The sequence below is a fragment of the Leiobunum rupestre genome, chromosome 9 (assembly GCF_980474605.1).
Source record: "Leiobunum rupestre chromosome 9, qqLeiRupe1.1.hap1, whole genome shotgun sequence".
In the NCBI taxonomy this organism is placed as follows: domain Eukaryota; kingdom Metazoa; phylum Arthropoda; class Arachnida; order Opiliones; family Sclerosomatidae; genus Leiobunum; species Leiobunum rupestre.
Genome location: NC_143392.1, coordinates 42,580,112 through 42,589,945, shown reverse-complemented (window position 1 = coordinate 42,589,945; position 9,834 = coordinate 42,580,112). Strand labels below are relative to the sequence as shown.

Here is a 9,834-nt window from a genome sequence, read left to right as displayed (position 1 = left end):
TTTAGCTTACATTTTTTATACAATGTCTGATTACGTCATAACACCGTCCACGTGGCCTAATGGATAAGGCGTCTGACTTCGAATCAGAAGATTGCAGGTTCGAGTCCTGCCGCGGACGAGCTTCATAATGAATTCCCTAGGTTGTTTAGCTTACATTTTTTATACAATGTCTGATTGCACTACAACAACGTCCACTTGGCCTAATGGATAAGGCGTCTGACTTCGAATCAGAAGATTGCAGGTTCGAGTCCTGCCGCGGACGAGCTTCTTAATGAATTCCCTAGGTTGTTTAGCTTACATTTTTTATACAATGTCTGATTACGTCGTAACAACGTCCACGTGGCCTAATGGATAAGGCGTCTGACTTCGAATAAGAAGATTGCAGGTTCGAGTCCTGCCGCGGACGAGCTTCATAATGAATTCCCTAGGTTGTTTAGCTTACATTTTTTATACAATGTCTGATTACGTCATAACACCGTCCACGTGGCTTAATGGATAAGGCGTCTTACTTCGAATCAGAAGATTGCAGGTTCGAGTCCTGCCGCGGACGAGTTTCATAATGAATTCCCTAGGTTGTTTAGCTTACATTTTTTATTCAATGTCTGATTACGTCATAACACCGTTCACGTGGCCTAATGGATAAGGCGTCTGACTTCGAATAAGAAGATTGCAGGTTCGAGTCCTGCCGCGGACGAGCTTCATAATGAATTCCCTAGGTTGTTTAGCTTACATTTTTTATACAATGTCTGATTCCGTCATAACACCGTCCACGTGGCCTAATGGATAAGGCGTCTGACTTCGAATCAGAAGATTGCAGGTTCGAGTCCTGCCGCGGACCAGCTTCATAATGAATTCCCTAGGTTGTTTAGCTTACATTTTTTATACAATGTCTGATTCCGTCATAACACCGTCCACGTGGCCTAATGGATAAAGCGTCTGACTTCGAATCAGAAGATTGCAGGTTCGAGTCCTGCCGCGGACGAGTTTCATAATGAATTCCCTAGGTTGTTTAGCTTACATTTTTTATTCAATGTCTGATTACGTCATAACACCGTCCACGTGGCCTAATGGATAAGGCGTCTGACTTCGAATCAGAAGATTGCAGGTTCGAGTCCTGCCGCGGACGAGCTTCATAATGAATTCCCTAGGTTGTTTAGCTTACATTTTTTATACAATGTCTGATTACGTCATAACACCGTCCACGTGGCCTAATGGATAAGGCGTCTGACTTCGAATCAGAAGATTGCAGGTTCGAGTCCTGCCGCGGACGAGCTTCATAATGAATTCCCTAGGTTGTTTAGCTTACATTTTTTATACAATGTCTGATTGCACTACAACAACGTCCACTTGGCCTAATGGATAAGGCGTCTGACTTCGAATCAGAAGATTGCAGGTTCGAGTCCTGCCGCGGACGAGCTTCTTAATGAATTCCCTAGGTTGTTTAGCTTACATTTTTTATACAATGTCTGATTACGTCGTAACAACGTCCACGTGGCCTAATGGATAAGGCGTCTGACTTCGAATAAGAAGATTGCAGGTTCGAGTCCTGCCGCGGACGAGCTTCATAATGAATTCCCTAGGTTGTTTAGCTTACATTTTTTATACAATGTCTGATTACGTCATAACACCGTCCACGTGGCTTAATGGATAAGGCGTCTTACTTCGAATCAGAAGATTGCAGGTTCGAGTCCTGCCGCGGACGAGTTTCATAATGAATTCCCTAGGTTGTTTAGCTTACATTTTTTATTCAATGTCTGATTACGTCATAACACCGTTCACGTGGCCTAATGGATAAGGCGTCTGACTTCGAATCAGAAGATTGCAGGTTCGAGTCCTGCCGCGGACGAGCTTCATAATGAATTCCCTAGGTTGTTTAGCTTACATTTTTTATACAATGTCTGATAACGTCATAACACCGTCCACGTGGCCTAATGGATAAGGCGTCTGACTTCGAATCAGAAGATTGCAAGTTCGAGTCCTGCCACGGACGAGCTTCATAATGAATTCCCTAGGTTGTTTAGCTTACATTTTTTATACAATGTCTGATTGCACTACAACAACGTCCACTTGGCCTAATGGATAAGGCGTCTGACTTCGAATCAGAAGATTGCAGGTTCGAGTCCTGCCGCGGACGAGCTTCATAATGAATTCCCTAGGTTGTTTAGCTTACATTTTTTATACAATGTCTGATTACGTCGTAACAACGTCCACGTGGCCTAATGGATAAGGCGTCTGACTTCGAATAAGAAGATTGCAGGTTCGATTCCTGCCGCGGACGAGCTTCATAATGAATTCCCTAGGTTGTTTAGCTTACATTTTTTATACAATGTCTGATTCCGTCATAACACCGTCCACGTGGCCTAATGGATAAGGCGTCTGACTTCGAATCAAAAGATTGCAGGTTCGAGTCCTGCCGCGGACGAGCTTCATAATGAATTCCCTAGGTTGTTTAGCTTACATTTTTTATACAATGTCTGATTACGTCATAACACCGTCCACGTGGCTTAATGGATAAGGCGTCTTACTTCGAATCAGAAGATTGCAGGTTCGAGTCCTGCCGCGGACGAGTTTCATAATGAATTCCCTAGGTTGTTTAGCTTACATTTTTTATTCAATGTCTGATTACATCATAACACCGTTCACGTGGCCTAATGGATAAGGCGTCTGACTTCGAATCAGAAGATTGCAGGTTCGAGTCCTGCCGCGGACGAGCTTCATAATGAATTCCCTAGGTTGTTTAGCTTACATTTTTTATACAATGTCTGATTACGTCATAACACCGTCCACGTGGCCTAATGGATAAGGCGTCTGACTTCGAATAAGAAGATTGCAGGTTTGAGTCCTGCCGCGGACGAGCTTCATAATGAATTCCCTAGGTTGTTTAGCTTACATTTTTTATACAATGTCTGATTCCGTCATAACACCGTCCACGTGGCCTAATGGATAAGGCGTCTGACTTCGAATCAGAAGATTGCAGGTTCGAGTCCTGCCGCGGACCAGCTTCATAATGATTTACCTAGATTGATTAGCTTACATTTTTTATACAATGTCTGATTGCATCACAACACCGTCCACGTGGCCTAATGGATAAGGCGTCTGACTTCGAATCAGAACATTGCAGGTTCGAGTCCTGCCGCGGACGAGCTTCATAATGATTTCCCTAGATTGATTAGCTCTCATTTTTTCAATAATGTCTGATTACGTCATAACACCGTCCACGTGGCCTAATGGATAAGGCGTCTGACTTCGAATCAGAACATTGCAGGTTCGAGTCCTGCCGCGGACCAGCTTCATAATGAATTCCCTAGGTTGTTTAGCTTACATTTTTTATACAATGTCTGATTCCGTCATATCACCGTCCACGTGGCCTAATGGATAAGGCGTCTGACTTCGAATCAGAAGATTGCAGGTTCGAGTCCTGCCGCGGACGAGCTTCATAATGAATTCCCTTGGTTGTTTAGCTTACATTTTTTATACAATGTCTGATTACGTCATAACACCGTCCACGTGGCCTAATGGATAAGGCGTCTGACTTCGAATCAGAAGATTGCAGGTTCGAGTCCTGCCGCGGACGAGCTTCATAATGAATTCCCTAGGTTGTTTAGCTTACATTTTTTATACAATGTCTGATTACGTCATAGCACCGTCCACGTGGCCTAATGGATAAGGCGTCTGACTTCGAATCAGAAGATTGCAGGTTCGAGTCCTGCCGCGGACGAGCTTCATAATGAATTCCCTAGGTTGTTTAGCTTACATTTTTTATTCAATGTCTGATTACGTCATAACACCGTTCACGTAGCCTAATGGATAAGGCGTCTGACTTCGAATCAGAAGATTGCAGGTTCGAGTCCTGCCGCGGACCAGCTTCATAATGAATTCCCTAGGTTGTTTAGCTTACATTTTTTATACAATGTCTGATTCCGTCATAACACCGTCCACGTGGCCTAATGGATAAAGCGTCTGACTTCGAATCAGAAGATTGCAGGTTCGAGTCCTGCCGCGGACGAGCTTCATAATGAGTTCCCTAGGTTGTTTAGCTTACATTTTTTATACAATGTCTGATTACGTCATAACACCGTCCACGTGGCCTAATGGATAAGGCGTCTGACTTCGAATCAGAAGATTGCAGGTTCGAGTCCTGCCGCGGACGAGCTTCATAATGAATTCCCTAGGTTGTTTAGCTTACATTTTTTATACAATGTCTGATTACGTCATAACACCGTCCACGTGGCCTAATGGATAAGGCGTCTGACTTCGAATCAGAAGATTGCAGGTTCGAGTCCTGCCGCGGACGAGCTTCATAATGAATTCCCTAGGTTGTTTAGCTTACATTTTTTATACAATGTCTGATTGCACTACAACAACGTCAACTTGGCCTAATGGATAAGGCGTCTGACTTCGAATCAGAAGATTGCAGGTTCGAGTCCTGCCGCGGACGAGCTTCTTAATGAATTCCCTAGGTTGTTTAGCTTACATTTTTTATACAATGTCTGATTACGTCGTAACAACGTCCACTTGGCCTAATGGATAAGGCGTCTGACTTCGAATAAGAAGATTGCAGGTTCGAGTCCTGCCGCGGACGAGCTTCATAATGAATTCCCTAGGTTGTTTAGCTTACATTTTTTATTCAATGTCTGATTACGTCATAACACCGTTCACGTAGCCTAATGGATAAGGCGTCTGACTTCGAATCAGAAGATTGCAGGTTCGAGTCCTGCCGCGGACCAGCTTCATAATGAATTCCCTAGGTTGTTTAGCTTACATTTTTTATACAATGTCTGATTCCGTCATAACACCGTCCACGTGGCCTAATGGATAAAGCGTCTGACTTCGAATCAGAAGATTGCAGGTTCGAGTCCTGCCGCGGACGAGCTTCATAATGAATTCCCTAGGTTGTTTAGCTTACATTTTTTATACAATGTCTGATTACGTCATAACACCGTCCACGTGGCCTAATGGATAAGGCGTCTGACTTCGAATCAGAAGATTGCAGGTTCGAGTCCTGCCGCGGACGAGCTTCATAATGAATTCCCTAGGTTGTTTAGCTTACATTTTTTATACAATGTCTGATTGCACTACAACAACATCAACTTGGCCTAATGGATAAGGCGTCTGACTTCGAATCAGAAGATTGCAGGTTCGAGTCCTGCCGCGGACGAGCTTCTTAATGAATTCCCTAGGTTGTTTAGCTTACATTTTTTATACAATGTCTGATTACGTCGTAACAACGTCCACGTGGCCTAATGGATAAGGCGTCTGACTTCGAATAAGAAGATTGCAGGTTCGAGTCCTGCCGCGGACGAGCTTCATAATGAATTCCCTAGGTTGTTTAGCTTACATTTTTTATACAATGTCTGATTACGTCATAACACCGTCCACGTGGCTTAATGGATAAGGCGTCTTACTTCGAATCAGAAGATTGCAGGTTCGAGTCCTGCCGCGGACGAGTTTCATAATGAATTCCCTAGGTTGTTTAGCTTACATTTTTTATTCAATGTCTGATTACGTCATAACACCGTTCACGTGGCCTAATGGATAAGGCGTCTGACTTCGAATCAGAAGATTGCAGGTTCGAGTCCTGCCGCGGACGAGCTTCATAATGAATTCCCTAGGTTGTTTAGCTTACATTTTTTATACAATGTCTGATTACGTCATAACACCGTCCACGTGGCCTAATGGATAAGGCGTCTGACTTCGAATCAGAAGATTGCAGGTTCGAGTCCTGCCGCGGACGAGCTTCATAATGAATTCCCTAGGTTGTTTAGCTTACATTTTTTATACAATGTCTGATTACGTCATAACACCGTCCACGTGGCCTAATGGATAAGGCGTCTGACTTCGAATCAGAAGATTGCAGGTTCGAGTCCTGCCGCGGACGAGCTTCATAATGAATTCCCTAGGTTGTTTAGCTTACATTTTTTATACAATGTCTGATTGCACTACAACAACGTCAACTTGGCCTAATGGATAAGGCGTCTGACTTCGAATCAGAAGATTGCAGGTTCGAGTCCTGCCGCGGACGAGCTTCTTAATGAATTCCCTAGGTTGTTTAGCTTACATTTTTTATACAATGTCTGATTACGTCGTAACAACGTCCACGTGGCCTAATGGATAAGGCGTCTGACTTCGAATAAGAAGATTGCAGGTTCGAGTCCTGCCGCGGACGAGCTTCATAATGAATTCCCTAGGTTGTTTAGCTTACATTTTTTATACAATGTCTGATTACGTCATAACACCGTCCACGTGGCTTAATGGATAAGGCGTCTTACTTCGAATCAGAAGATTACAGGTTCGAGTCCTGCCGCGGACGAGTTTCATAATGAATTCCCTAGGTTGTTTAGCTTACATTTTTTATTCAATGTCTGATTACGTCATAACACCGTTCACGTGGCCTAATGGATAAGGCGTCTGACTTCGAATCAGAAGATTGCAGGTTCGAGTCCTGCCGCGGACGAGCTTCATAATGAATTCCCTAGGTTGTTTAGCTTACATTTTTTATACAATGTCTGATTACGTCATAACACCGTCCACGTGGCCTAATGGATAAGGCGTCTGACTTCGAATCAGAAGATTGCAGGTTCGAGTCCTGCCGCGGACGAGCTTCATAATGAATTCCCTAGGTTGTTTAGCTTACATTTTTTATACAATGTCTGATTGCACTACAACAACGTCCACTTGGCCTAATGGATAAGGCGTCTGACTTCGAATCAGAAGATTGCAGGTTCGAGTCCTGCCGCGGACGAGCTTCATAATGAATTCCCTAGGTTGTTTAGCTTACATTTTTTATACAATGTCTGATTACGTCGTAACAACGTCCACGTGGCCTAATGGATAAGGCGTCTGACTTCGAATCAGAAGATTGCAGGTTCGAGTCCTGCCGCGGACGAGCTTCATAATGAATTCCCTAGGTTGTTTAGCTTACATTTTTTATACAATGTCTGATTCCGTCATAACACCGTCCACGTGGCCTAATGGATAAGGCGTCTGACTTCGAATCAGAAGATTGCAGGTTCGAGTCCTGCCGCGGACGAGCTTCATAATGAATTCCCTAGGTTGTTTAGCTTACATTTTTTATACAATGTCTGATTACGTCATAACACCGTCCACGTGGCTTAATGGATAAGGCGTCTTACTTCGAATCAGAAGATTGCAGGTTCGAGTCCTGCCGCGGACGAGTTTCATAATGAATTCCCTAGGTTGTTTAGCTTACATTTTTTATTCAATGTCTGATTACGTCATAACACCGTCCACGTGGCCTAATGGATAAGGCGTCTGACTTCGAATAAGAAGATTGCAGGTTTGAGTCCTGCCGCGGACGAGCTTCATAATGAATTCCCTAGGTTGTTTAGCTTACATTTTTTATACAATGTCTGATTCCGTCATAACACCGTCCACGTGGCCTAATGGATAAGGCGTCTGACTTCGAATCAGAAGATTGCAGGTTCGAGTCCTGCCGCGGACCAGCTTTATAATGATTTACCTAGATTGATTAGCTTACATTTTTTATACAATGTCTGATTGCATCACAACACCGTCCACGTGGCCTAATGGATAAGGCGTCTGACTTCGAATCAGAACATTGCAGGTTCGAGTCCTGCCGCGGACGAGCTTCATAATGATTTCCCTAGATTGATTAGCTCTCATTTTTTCAATAATGTCTGATTACGTCATAACACCGTCCACGTGGCCTAATGGATAAGGCGTTTGACTTCGAATCAGAACATTGCAGGTTCGAGTCCTGCCGCGGACGAGCTTCATAATGAATTCCCTAGATTGATTAGCTTTCATTTTTTCAACAATGTCTGATAACGTCATAACACCGTCCACGTGGCCAAATGGATAAGGCGTCTGACTTCGAATCAGAAGATTGCAGGTTCGAGTCCTGCCGCGGACGAGGTTCATAATGATTTCCCTAGATTGATTAGCTTTCATTTTTTCAACAATGTCTGATTGCATCATAACACCGTCCACGTGGCCTAATGGATAAGGGGTCTGACTTCGAATCAGAACATTGCAGGTTCGAGTCCTGCCGCGGACGAGCTTCATAATGAATTCCCTAGGTGGTTTAGCTTACATTTTTTATTCAATGTCTGATTACGTCATAACACCGTTCACGTGGCCTAATGGATAAGGCGTCTGACTTCGAATCAGAAGATTGCAGATTCGAGTCCTGCCGCGGACCAGCTTCATAATGAATTCCCTAGGTTGTTTAGCTTACATTTTTTATACAATGTCTGATTCCGTCATAACACCGTCCACGTAGCCTAATGGATAAGGCGTCTGACTTCGAATCAGAAGATTGCAGGTTCGAGTCCTGCCGCGGACGAGCTTCATAATGAATTCCCTAGGTTGTTTAGCTTACATTTTTTATACAATGTCTGATTACGTCATAACACCGTCCACGTGGCCTAATGGATAAGGCGTCTGACTTCGAATCTGAAGATTGCAGGTTCGAGTCCTGCCGCGGACGAGCTTCATAATGAATTCCCTAGGTTGTTTAGCTTACATTTTTTATACAATGTCTGATTGCGTCATAACACCGTCCACGTTGCCTAATGGATAATGCGTCTGACTTTGAATCAGAAGATTGCAGGTTCAAGTCCTGTCGCGGACGAACTTCATAATGAATTCCGTAGGTTGTTTAGCTTACATTTTTTATACAATGTCTGATTGCACTATAACAACGTGCACGTGGCCTAATGGATAAGGCGTCTGACTTCGAATCAGAAGATTGCAGGTTCGAGTCCTGCCGCGGACGAGCTTCATAATGAATTCCCTAGGTTGTTTAGCTTAAATTTTTTATACAATGTCTGATTGCACTACAACAACGTCCACGTGGCCTAATGGATAAGGCGTCTGACTTCGAATCAGAAGATTGCAGGTTCGAGTCCTGCCGCGGACGAGCTTCATAATGAATTCCCTAGGTTGTTTAGCTTACATTTTTAATACAATGTCTGATTACGTCATAACACCGTCCACGTGGCCTAATGGATAAGGCGTCTGACTTCGAATCAGAAGATTGCAGGTTCGAGTCCTGCCGCGGACGAGCTTCATAATGAACTCCCTAGGTTGTTTAGCTTACATTTTTTATACAATGTCTGATTACGTCATAACACCGTCCACGTGGCCTAATGGATAAGGCATCTGACTTCGAATCAGAAGATTGCAGGTTCGGGTCCTGCCGCGGACGAGCTTCATAATGAATTCCCTAGGTTGTTTAGCTTACATTTTTTATACAATGTCTGATTACGTCATAACACCGTCCACGTGGCCTAATGGATAAGGCGTCTGACTTCGAATCAGAAGATTGCAGGTTCGAGTCCTGCCGCGGACGAGCTTCATAATGAATTCCCTAGGTTGTATAGCTTACATTTTTTATACAATGTCTGATTGCACTACAACAACGTCCACATGGCCTAATGGATAAGGCGTCTGACTTCGAATCAGAAGATTGCAGGTTCGAGTCCTGCCGCGGACGAGCTTCATAATGAATTCCCTAGGTTGTTTAGCTTACATTTTTTATACAATGTCTGATTGCGTCATAACACCGTCCACGTTGCCTAATGGATAATGCGTCTGACTTTGAATCAGAAGATTGCAGGTTCAAGTCCTGTCGCGGACGAACTTCATAATGAATTCCGTAGGTTGTTTAGCTTACATTTTTTATACAATGTCTGATTGCACTATACCAACGTGCACGTGGCCTAATGGATAAGGCGTCTGACTTCGAATCAGAAGATTGCAGGTTCGAGTCCTGCCGCGGACGAGCTTCATAATGAATTCCCTAGGTTGTTTAGCTTAAATTTTTTATACAATGTCTGATTACGTCATAAC

The 9,834-nt window shown here is 43.7% G+C and overlaps 41 non-coding genes across 41 annotated transcripts; all 41 read left to right on the top strand.

Moving 5' to 3' along the window:
* The first annotated feature begins 45 nt into the window (after positions 1 to 45).
* On the top strand, positions 46 to 118 carry TRNAR-UCG (transfer RNA arginine (anticodon UCG)). Its single transcript has one exon. It is a non-coding gene; the product is annotated as a tRNA-Arg (tRNA).
* A 647-nt stretch (positions 119 to 765) lies between these two features.
* On the top strand, positions 766 to 838 carry TRNAR-UCG (transfer RNA arginine (anticodon UCG)). Its single transcript has one exon. It is a non-coding gene; the product is annotated as a tRNA-Arg (tRNA).
* Positions 839 to 909: 71 nt separating this feature from the next.
* Positions 910 to 982, top strand: TRNAR-UCG (transfer RNA arginine (anticodon UCG)). Its single transcript has one exon. It is a non-coding gene; the product is annotated as a tRNA-Arg (tRNA).
* Positions 983 to 1,053: 71 nt separating this feature from the next.
* TRNAR-UCG (transfer RNA arginine (anticodon UCG)) lies at positions 1,054 to 1,126 on the top strand. Its single transcript has one exon. It is a non-coding gene; the product is annotated as a tRNA-Arg (tRNA).
* A 71-nt stretch (positions 1,127 to 1,197) lies between these two features.
* TRNAR-UCG (transfer RNA arginine (anticodon UCG)) lies at positions 1,198 to 1,270 on the top strand. The gene has a single exon. It is a non-coding gene; the product is annotated as a tRNA-Arg (tRNA).
* A 503-nt stretch (positions 1,271 to 1,773) lies between these two features.
* TRNAR-UCG (transfer RNA arginine (anticodon UCG)) lies at positions 1,774 to 1,846 on the top strand. The gene has a single exon. It is a non-coding gene; the product is annotated as a tRNA-Arg (tRNA).
* Positions 1,847 to 2,205: 359 nt separating this feature from the next.
* On the top strand, positions 2,206 to 2,278 carry TRNAR-UCG (transfer RNA arginine (anticodon UCG)). Its single transcript has one exon. It is a non-coding gene; the product is annotated as a tRNA-Arg (tRNA).
* A 71-nt stretch (positions 2,279 to 2,349) lies between these two features.
* On the top strand, positions 2,350 to 2,422 carry TRNAR-UCG (transfer RNA arginine (anticodon UCG)). The gene has a single exon. It is a non-coding gene; the product is annotated as a tRNA-Arg (tRNA).
* Positions 2,423 to 2,637: 215 nt separating this feature from the next.
* Positions 2,638 to 2,710, top strand: TRNAR-UCG (transfer RNA arginine (anticodon UCG)). The gene has a single exon. It is a non-coding gene; the product is annotated as a tRNA-Arg (tRNA).
* Positions 2,711 to 2,925: 215 nt separating this feature from the next.
* Positions 2,926 to 2,998, top strand: TRNAR-UCG (transfer RNA arginine (anticodon UCG)). Its single transcript has one exon. It is a non-coding gene; the product is annotated as a tRNA-Arg (tRNA).
* A 71-nt stretch (positions 2,999 to 3,069) lies between these two features.
* On the top strand, positions 3,070 to 3,142 carry TRNAR-UCG (transfer RNA arginine (anticodon UCG)). The gene has a single exon. It is a non-coding gene; the product is annotated as a tRNA-Arg (tRNA).
* A 71-nt stretch (positions 3,143 to 3,213) lies between these two features.
* Positions 3,214 to 3,286, top strand: TRNAR-UCG (transfer RNA arginine (anticodon UCG)). Its single transcript has one exon. It is a non-coding gene; the product is annotated as a tRNA-Arg (tRNA).
* Positions 3,287 to 3,357: 71 nt separating this feature from the next.
* TRNAR-UCG (transfer RNA arginine (anticodon UCG)) lies at positions 3,358 to 3,430 on the top strand. The gene has a single exon. It is a non-coding gene; the product is annotated as a tRNA-Arg (tRNA).
* A 71-nt stretch (positions 3,431 to 3,501) lies between these two features.
* Positions 3,502 to 3,574, top strand: TRNAR-UCG (transfer RNA arginine (anticodon UCG)). The gene has a single exon. It is a non-coding gene; the product is annotated as a tRNA-Arg (tRNA).
* Positions 3,575 to 3,645: 71 nt separating this feature from the next.
* Positions 3,646 to 3,718, top strand: TRNAR-UCG (transfer RNA arginine (anticodon UCG)). The gene has a single exon. It is a non-coding gene; the product is annotated as a tRNA-Arg (tRNA).
* A 71-nt stretch (positions 3,719 to 3,789) lies between these two features.
* TRNAR-UCG (transfer RNA arginine (anticodon UCG)) lies at positions 3,790 to 3,862 on the top strand. Its single transcript has one exon. It is a non-coding gene; the product is annotated as a tRNA-Arg (tRNA).
* Positions 3,863 to 3,933: 71 nt separating this feature from the next.
* Positions 3,934 to 4,006, top strand: TRNAR-UCG (transfer RNA arginine (anticodon UCG)). The gene has a single exon. It is a non-coding gene; the product is annotated as a tRNA-Arg (tRNA).
* Positions 4,007 to 4,077: 71 nt separating this feature from the next.
* On the top strand, positions 4,078 to 4,150 carry TRNAR-UCG (transfer RNA arginine (anticodon UCG)). Its single transcript has one exon. It is a non-coding gene; the product is annotated as a tRNA-Arg (tRNA).
* A 71-nt stretch (positions 4,151 to 4,221) lies between these two features.
* Positions 4,222 to 4,294, top strand: TRNAR-UCG (transfer RNA arginine (anticodon UCG)). Its single transcript has one exon. It is a non-coding gene; the product is annotated as a tRNA-Arg (tRNA).
* A 359-nt stretch (positions 4,295 to 4,653) lies between these two features.
* Positions 4,654 to 4,726, top strand: TRNAR-UCG (transfer RNA arginine (anticodon UCG)). The gene has a single exon. It is a non-coding gene; the product is annotated as a tRNA-Arg (tRNA).
* A 71-nt stretch (positions 4,727 to 4,797) lies between these two features.
* TRNAR-UCG (transfer RNA arginine (anticodon UCG)) lies at positions 4,798 to 4,870 on the top strand. Its single transcript has one exon. It is a non-coding gene; the product is annotated as a tRNA-Arg (tRNA).
* Positions 4,871 to 4,941: 71 nt separating this feature from the next.
* Positions 4,942 to 5,014, top strand: TRNAR-UCG (transfer RNA arginine (anticodon UCG)). The gene has a single exon. It is a non-coding gene; the product is annotated as a tRNA-Arg (tRNA).
* A 503-nt stretch (positions 5,015 to 5,517) lies between these two features.
* TRNAR-UCG (transfer RNA arginine (anticodon UCG)) lies at positions 5,518 to 5,590 on the top strand. The gene has a single exon. It is a non-coding gene; the product is annotated as a tRNA-Arg (tRNA).
* A 71-nt stretch (positions 5,591 to 5,661) lies between these two features.
* Positions 5,662 to 5,734, top strand: TRNAR-UCG (transfer RNA arginine (anticodon UCG)). The gene has a single exon. It is a non-coding gene; the product is annotated as a tRNA-Arg (tRNA).
* Positions 5,735 to 5,805: 71 nt separating this feature from the next.
* Positions 5,806 to 5,878, top strand: TRNAR-UCG (transfer RNA arginine (anticodon UCG)). The gene has a single exon. It is a non-coding gene; the product is annotated as a tRNA-Arg (tRNA).
* Positions 5,879 to 6,381: 503 nt separating this feature from the next.
* TRNAR-UCG (transfer RNA arginine (anticodon UCG)) lies at positions 6,382 to 6,454 on the top strand. Its single transcript has one exon. It is a non-coding gene; the product is annotated as a tRNA-Arg (tRNA).
* A 71-nt stretch (positions 6,455 to 6,525) lies between these two features.
* TRNAR-UCG (transfer RNA arginine (anticodon UCG)) lies at positions 6,526 to 6,598 on the top strand. Its single transcript has one exon. It is a non-coding gene; the product is annotated as a tRNA-Arg (tRNA).
* A 215-nt stretch (positions 6,599 to 6,813) lies between these two features.
* TRNAR-UCG (transfer RNA arginine (anticodon UCG)) lies at positions 6,814 to 6,886 on the top strand. The gene has a single exon. It is a non-coding gene; the product is annotated as a tRNA-Arg (tRNA).
* Positions 6,887 to 6,957: 71 nt separating this feature from the next.
* On the top strand, positions 6,958 to 7,030 carry TRNAR-UCG (transfer RNA arginine (anticodon UCG)). Its single transcript has one exon. It is a non-coding gene; the product is annotated as a tRNA-Arg (tRNA).
* Positions 7,031 to 7,389: 359 nt separating this feature from the next.
* On the top strand, positions 7,390 to 7,462 carry TRNAR-UCG (transfer RNA arginine (anticodon UCG)). The gene has a single exon. It is a non-coding gene; the product is annotated as a tRNA-Arg (tRNA).
* A 71-nt stretch (positions 7,463 to 7,533) lies between these two features.
* TRNAR-UCG (transfer RNA arginine (anticodon UCG)) lies at positions 7,534 to 7,606 on the top strand. The gene has a single exon. It is a non-coding gene; the product is annotated as a tRNA-Arg (tRNA).
* Positions 7,607 to 7,677: 71 nt separating this feature from the next.
* Positions 7,678 to 7,750, top strand: TRNAR-UCG (transfer RNA arginine (anticodon UCG)). The gene has a single exon. It is a non-coding gene; the product is annotated as a tRNA-Arg (tRNA).
* A 71-nt stretch (positions 7,751 to 7,821) lies between these two features.
* Positions 7,822 to 7,894, top strand: TRNAR-UCG (transfer RNA arginine (anticodon UCG)). Its single transcript has one exon. It is a non-coding gene; the product is annotated as a tRNA-Arg (tRNA).
* Positions 7,895 to 8,253: 359 nt separating this feature from the next.
* TRNAR-UCG (transfer RNA arginine (anticodon UCG)) lies at positions 8,254 to 8,326 on the top strand. The gene has a single exon. It is a non-coding gene; the product is annotated as a tRNA-Arg (tRNA).
* Positions 8,327 to 8,397: 71 nt separating this feature from the next.
* TRNAR-UCG (transfer RNA arginine (anticodon UCG)) lies at positions 8,398 to 8,470 on the top strand. Its single transcript has one exon. It is a non-coding gene; the product is annotated as a tRNA-Arg (tRNA).
* A 215-nt stretch (positions 8,471 to 8,685) lies between these two features.
* TRNAR-UCG (transfer RNA arginine (anticodon UCG)) lies at positions 8,686 to 8,758 on the top strand. Its single transcript has one exon. It is a non-coding gene; the product is annotated as a tRNA-Arg (tRNA).
* Positions 8,759 to 8,829: 71 nt separating this feature from the next.
* Positions 8,830 to 8,902, top strand: TRNAR-UCG (transfer RNA arginine (anticodon UCG)). The gene has a single exon. It is a non-coding gene; the product is annotated as a tRNA-Arg (tRNA).
* Positions 8,903 to 8,973: 71 nt separating this feature from the next.
* Positions 8,974 to 9,046, top strand: TRNAR-UCG (transfer RNA arginine (anticodon UCG)). Its single transcript has one exon. It is a non-coding gene; the product is annotated as a tRNA-Arg (tRNA).
* A 215-nt stretch (positions 9,047 to 9,261) lies between these two features.
* On the top strand, positions 9,262 to 9,334 carry TRNAR-UCG (transfer RNA arginine (anticodon UCG)). The gene has a single exon. It is a non-coding gene; the product is annotated as a tRNA-Arg (tRNA).
* A 71-nt stretch (positions 9,335 to 9,405) lies between these two features.
* TRNAR-UCG (transfer RNA arginine (anticodon UCG)) lies at positions 9,406 to 9,478 on the top strand. Its single transcript has one exon. It is a non-coding gene; the product is annotated as a tRNA-Arg (tRNA).
* A 215-nt stretch (positions 9,479 to 9,693) lies between these two features.
* TRNAR-UCG (transfer RNA arginine (anticodon UCG)) lies at positions 9,694 to 9,766 on the top strand. Its single transcript has one exon. It is a non-coding gene; the product is annotated as a tRNA-Arg (tRNA).
* Positions 9,767 to 9,834: the final 68 nt, after the last annotated feature.